Source organism: Homalodisca vitripennis, chromosome 2 (genome assembly GCF_021130785.1).
Source record: "Homalodisca vitripennis isolate AUS2020 chromosome 2, UT_GWSS_2.1, whole genome shotgun sequence".
Taxonomy (NCBI): Eukaryota; Metazoa; Arthropoda; class Insecta; order Hemiptera; family Cicadellidae; genus Homalodisca; species Homalodisca vitripennis.
Genome location: NC_060208.1, coordinates 205141924 through 205148752, shown reverse-complemented (window position 1 = coordinate 205148752; position 6829 = coordinate 205141924).

The window sequence follows — 6829 nt, the reverse complement described above, 5'->3', positions numbered from 1 at the left end:
TGTTCTTTAAACAAATTATATGACGTTGTGTACTATAGAAGTACAGGGATCTGCCAGAGTAAAGAATGTACGATATTAGGAATGTGTGACAGCTAAAGAGCTTGTTATATAACAAATTTATTGACGTTGTTACTGCTATTGAAGTACAGGGATCTGCCAGAGTAAAATGTACTATATTAGGAATGTGACAGCTAAGGAGCTTGTTATATACCAATTTTATTGACGTTTTGTACTATAGAAGTACATGGATCTGCCAGAGTAAAATGTTACTATATTAGGAATGTGGACAGCTAAGAGCTGTTCATATACAAATTATTGACGTTGTACTATAGAAGTACAGGGATCTGCCAGAGTAAAATCTGCTATGTAAGGAATGTGACAGGTAACAGCTTTTCATATAACAAATATTGACGTTGTACTAGTAGAAAGTAAAGGAATCTGCCAGAGTAAAAAATGTACTATATTAGGAATGTGACAGCTAGAGCTTGTTATATAACAAATTATTGACGTTGTACTGTTGAACGTACAGGGACCTGCCAGAGTAAAATCTACTCTATGATTAGAAATGTGACAGCTAACAGCTTTTCATAAAAATACAAATTATTGACGTTGTGTTATAGAAGTTCAGGGATCTGCCAGAGTAAAAATGTACTATATTAGGAATGTGACAGCTAAGAGCTTTTCATTATAACAAATTATTGACGTTGTGTACTATAGAAGGTGTACAGGATCTGCCAGAGTAAAATCTACTAAGTTAGGGAATGGTGACAGCTAAGAGCAGTTGTTATATAACAAATTATTGGACGTTGCACCTGTTGAATGTGCAGGGATCTGCCAGAGTAAAATCTACTATATTAGAGAATGTGACAGCTAAGGACTTGTTCTTGTAACAAAATTATTGACGTTGTACTATAGAAGTACAGGGATCTGCCAGAGTAAAAATCTACTGTATTAGGTATGTGACAGCTAACAGCTTGTCAATAAAACAAATTATTGGACGTTTTGTACTATAGAAGTTAAAGGAATCTGCCAGAGTAAAATGTACTATATAAAGTGAATGTGACAGCTAAGAAGCTTGTTATATAACAAATTAATTGACGTTGTTGTACTGTTGAAGTACAGGGAACCTGCCAGAGTAAAATCTACTGTATATTAGAAAGTGTGACAGCTAACACAGCTTTTTCAATAAAAACAAATTATTGACGTTGTGTATAGAAGTTTCAGGGAAATCTGCAGAGTAAAATGTACTATATTAGGAATGTGACAGCTAAGAGCTTTTCATAATAACAAAATTATTGACGTTGTACGATATGAAGTACAGGGATCTGCCAGAGTAATAATCTACTGTATTAGGAATGTGACAGCTAACAAGCTTTTCCATATAAAACAATTATTGACGTTGTACTATAGAAAAAGTACAGGGATCTGCAGAGTAAAAATCTTACTGTATTAGGAATGTGACAGCTAAGGATAAAACAAAAAAGCTTTGGGTCACTTGTAACAAATTATTGACGTTGTACTATAGAAGTACAGGGATTGCTGGGCCCAGAGTAAAATCTACTGTATTAGGAAATGTGGACAGCTAAATATCAGCTTTTCATTAAAACAAATTATTGACGTTGTACTATAGAAGTACAAGGATCGCCAGAGTAAAATCTACTGTATTAGGAATAGTGACAGCTAAGAGCTTGGTCTTGTAACAAATATTGACGTTGTACTATAGAAGTATAAGGGATCTGCCAGAGTAAAATTACTGACTGTATTAGGAATGTGACAGCTAAGAGCTTGTCTTGTAAACAAATTATTGACGTTGTACTATAGAAGTACCGTTAGCTGCCAGAGTAAAATGTACTATATTAGGAATGTGACAGCTATGGAGCTTTTATATACACAAATTATTGACGTTGTACTGTTGAAGTACAGGGATCTGCCAGAGTACAATCTACTTTATTAGGGAATGTGACAGCTAACATGCTTTTAATATAACATACATATTATTGACGTGTGGTAGTATAGAAAGTACAGGAATCTGTCCCAGAGTAAAAAACAATGGTACTATATTAGGAATGTGACAGCTAACAGCTTTTTCATATAACAAATTATTTGTCAGTATTGGTGTGTTATAGATGTTCAGGATTCTGCCAGAGTAAAATGTACTATTTTTTTAGGAATGTGTCAGCTAACAGCTTGTCATATAAACAAATTTTTGACGTTGTACTATAGAAGTACAGGGATCTGCCAGAGTAAAATCTACTATGTTAGGAATGTGTGACAGCTAACAGCTTTGCATATAACAAATTATTGACGTTGTACTATAGAAGTAAAGGAATCTGCTAGAGTAAAAATGTACTATATTAGGAATGTGAACAGCTAAGACGCTTGTTATATAAACAAATTATTGACGTTACTTATACTGTTGAAGTACAGGGCGACCTGCCAGAGTAAAATCTACTATATTACAAATGTGACAGCTAACAGCTTTTCATAAAAACAAATTATTTGACGTTGTACTTATTGAAGTACAGGGAATCTGCCAGAGTAAAATCTACTGTATTAGGAATGTGACAGCTAAGAGCTTGTTTATATACAAACTATTGACGTCCACCTGTACTATAGGATGAAGTACAGGGATCTGCCAGAGTAATACAATCTACTATATTAGGAATGTGACAGCTAACATAGCTTTGTCATTAAAACAAATTATTGGACGTTGTACTATAGAAGTACAGGAATCTGCCAGAGTAAAATGTACTATATTAGGAATGTGACAGCTAAGAGCTTGTTATATAACAATATTATTGACGTTGTACGTTGAAGTACAGGGATCTGCCAGAGGTTATCCATCTACTATATTAGGAATGTGACAGCTAACAGCTTTTCATAAAACAAATTATTGACGTTATGTACTATAGAAGTACAGGAATCTGCCAGAGTAATATGTTACTCTATATTAGGAATGTGACAAGCTAAGAGCTTTTCATATATCAAATTATTGACGTTGTGTGTTATAGATGTTCAGGGATCTGCCAGAGTAAAAAATGTACTATATTAGGAATGTGACAGCTAACAGCTTTGTCATATAACACAATTTTTGACGTTTTTTTGTACTAAAGAAGTACAGGGATCTGCCAGAGTAAAAATCTACTATGTTAGAGAATGTGACAGCTAAGAGCTTCTCATTAGTAACAAAGGTTATGACGTTGTAACAATAGAAAGTAAAGGGAAAATCTGCTAGATGTGAAAATGTACTATATTAGGTAATGCTGACAGCTAAGAGTTTGTTCTTGTAACAAATTATTGACGTTATACTATAGAAGTACAGGAATCTGCCAGAGGTAAAAGATGTACTATATTAGTACATAGAAATGAGACAGGCTAATAGAGGTTGTATATTATAACAAAATAATTACTGACGTATACCGGTACGTCTTGCTGTTGAAGTACAGGGATCTTGCCAGATAGTTACAATCTACATATATTATGTGAATGTGTGGTGACAGCAACAAAAGCTTTTCATAAAACAAATTATCACTGACGTGTGTACGAAACTCGAAGTACGTAGAATCTCCAGAAGTAAAATGTACTATATTGAGGTAGTGTGTCCAGCTAAGAGCTTGTCATATTAACAAATTATTGACGTATTGTACTATATAGAAGTACAAGGGTTCTGCCCAGAGTTTAAAATCTTACTACTATGTTAGGAATGTGACAGCTAAGAGCTTTTCATATAACAAATTATTATTGACGTTCTGTAAATATAAGAAGTGTTAAAGGAATCTGCCAAGAGTAAACATGTTCTATATTAGGAATGTGTCAGAGCTACGGAGCTTGTTAATTAGTACTTGTAAGAGTTTGAATGACTTTAATACAATAGCAAAGTTATCGTCTATTTTTGCGTGATGGATGAAAAGATGACAGAACTCCAGCACTGGGCTGTTATTGCTGGTTATTTGCTAAGGCATTGCTTGTGCCTTTCTTACGAGGATATAAATAAGTTGGCTATCTACTTACTTTTTCCCAAGGAAGATTACTTCCCATAAACAATTGTTCGTTCGGACGTAGTATATAGGGCACAGGGGATTAGTTTTTTGTATTGGGGTTTTATATCTATGAGCAATTAGTGACACTTATTGGATGTCTCTCTGATCAATGTTTGTTAAAAAAATGACAGATTAGACGCTTGTTATTTATACCAAAATATTATGACGTTATACTGTTGAAGGTACAGGGATCTGCCCATCGAGTAAAATGTACTATATTAGGAATGGTGACAGGCTATGAGCTTGTGCATTATATAAACAAATTATTGACGTTTGTACTCGTATAGTAAGTACAGGAGATCTGCCAGAAGTAAATTAACTCGCTATGTAAGGAATTTGGACAGTAACAGCTTGTTCGATTATAACAAAATTATTGGACGTTGTACTATAGAAAGTTACAGGAATCTGCCAGAGTAATATGTACTCTATATTTAGGAATGTGACAGCTAAGAGCTTGTTATCAATTAACATCATTATTGACGTAACGTTTGTACATGTTGAAGTACATGGGATCTGCCAGAGTACGCAATCTACTATAATGGTAATGGAAATTGAATGTGACAGCTAACAGCTTTTCACATGAAGAGAGCAGAATTTTATTGACGTTGTTACTATAAGAAAGTTCAGGGAAATCTTCCAGAGTAAAAAGTACTATATTAGGAAGTGTGTGACCAGCTATCTCGATGCACGGTTGTCATTATAACAAATTATCTGACGTTGTACTATAGAAGTTTACGAGAAGGGATCTGCCAGGGTTAATATTTCTACTATGTATAGGAATGTGACAGGCTTATGAGCTTGTCAGTGTTATAACAAATTATTGACGTTGTACTATAGGAAGATACAGGGATTCTGCCAGGAGTAAAATCTGATATAGTAATGAAATGTGACATGGTAAACAGTTTTTCCATTATAACAAGTGTGTGTATTGACGTTGTACTTATAGAAATTACACGGAATCTGTCCAGAGTAAAATGTGCGCGCTCACTATAAGTCTGCGCTGGCTAATGCGTGACAGCTTAAGAGCTTGTTATTATATAACATATTATTGACGTTGTACTGTTGAAGTACAGGGATCTGTGGAGTACACATCTACTTATTAGGAATGGTGACAGCTAACAGAACTTTTCATAAAACAAATTAATTGACGCCCCCTTGTACTATAGAAAGTACTAGGAATCTTCCAGAGTAAAAAAAAAAATAAAAAATAAAAATGTACTATATTAGGAATGTGACAGCTAAGAGCTTGTCATATAACAAATTATTGACGATATGTACTATAGAAGTACAGGGATCTGCCAGAGTAAAATCTACTATGTTAGGAATTGTGACAGTAAGAGCTTTTCATATATACAAATTATTGGACGTTGTGTACTATAGAAGTAAAGGTGAATCTGCCAGTAGTAAAATGTACTATATTAGGAATGTGACATGCTAGAGCTTGTTATTAAACTTTGTAAGAGTTTGAACTTTAACAATAGCAAAGTTATCGTCTATTTTTGCGTGTTGATGGATGAAATGTGTGTGTGTGTGTGACAGAACTCCAGCACTGGCTTGTTATTGCTGTTATTTTCTAAGGCATTGCTTGCCTTTCTACGAGTGATATAAATATTGACTATCTTATCTTACTTTTCCCAAGGAGAATACCCTGTCCATAAACATTGTTCGTTATTAGTGAGCAGTCGGATTAGTTTGAATTGGGGGTTTTATATCAAAGTCAAGAAATTCGAATTTAGTGACACTCTTAGTGATGTCTCTCTACATAGATCCAACGTTGGTTAAAAAAATGACAGATTTAGAAGCTTGTTATATACGCAAAATATTGACGTTAATACTGTTGAAGTACAGGGATTCTGCCAGAGTAAATCTACTATCTATTAGGAATGTGACAGCTAAGAGCTTGTTATTATTAATAAATTTATTGACGTGTGTATTGTACTGTTGAAGTACAGGTATCTGCCAGAGTAAATCTACTATATTAGGGTAGAATGTGACAGCTAACGTCTTTTTCATTAAAACAAATATATTGACCGTTGTAACTATAGAGGTACAGGAATCTGCCAGAGTAAAAATGTACTATATTAGGAATGTGACAGCTAAGAGCTTGTTATATAACAAAATTATTGACTAGTATTTGTACTGTTGAAGTACAGGGACCTGCCAGAGTAGAAATCTACTATATTAGAAATGTGACAGCTAACAGCTTTTCATAAAAACAAATTATTGAGCGTTGTGTTATTAGAAGTAACAGGGATCTGCCAGAGTAAAATGTACTATATTAGGGGAATGTGACAGCTAAGATGAGCTTTTCATATAACAACTTATTGACGTTGTACTATAGAAGTACAGGGATCTGCCAGAGTAAAATCTGCTATGTAAGCGAATGTGGACAGTAACAGCTTGTTATGATATACAAATTATTGACGTTGTACTGTTGAAGTAAAGGGACCTGGCAGAGTAAAATCTACTAAATTATTAGAAATGTTTGACAGCTAACAGCTTTTCTCTTAAAACAAATTATTGACGTTGTGTTATAGAAGTTCAGGGATCTGCAGAGTCAGTGTTTAGCTAAAATGTACTATACTTAGGAATGTGACAGCTAAGAGCTTTTCATATAACAAATTATTGACGTTGTACTATAGAAGTACAGGATCTGCCAGAGTAAAATCTACTATGTTAGGAATGTGACAGCTTAAGAGCTTTTCATATAACAAAATTATTGAAGTTGTACTATAGAAGTACAGGGAGTCTGCCAGAGTAAAATCTACTGTATTAGGAATGTGACATCT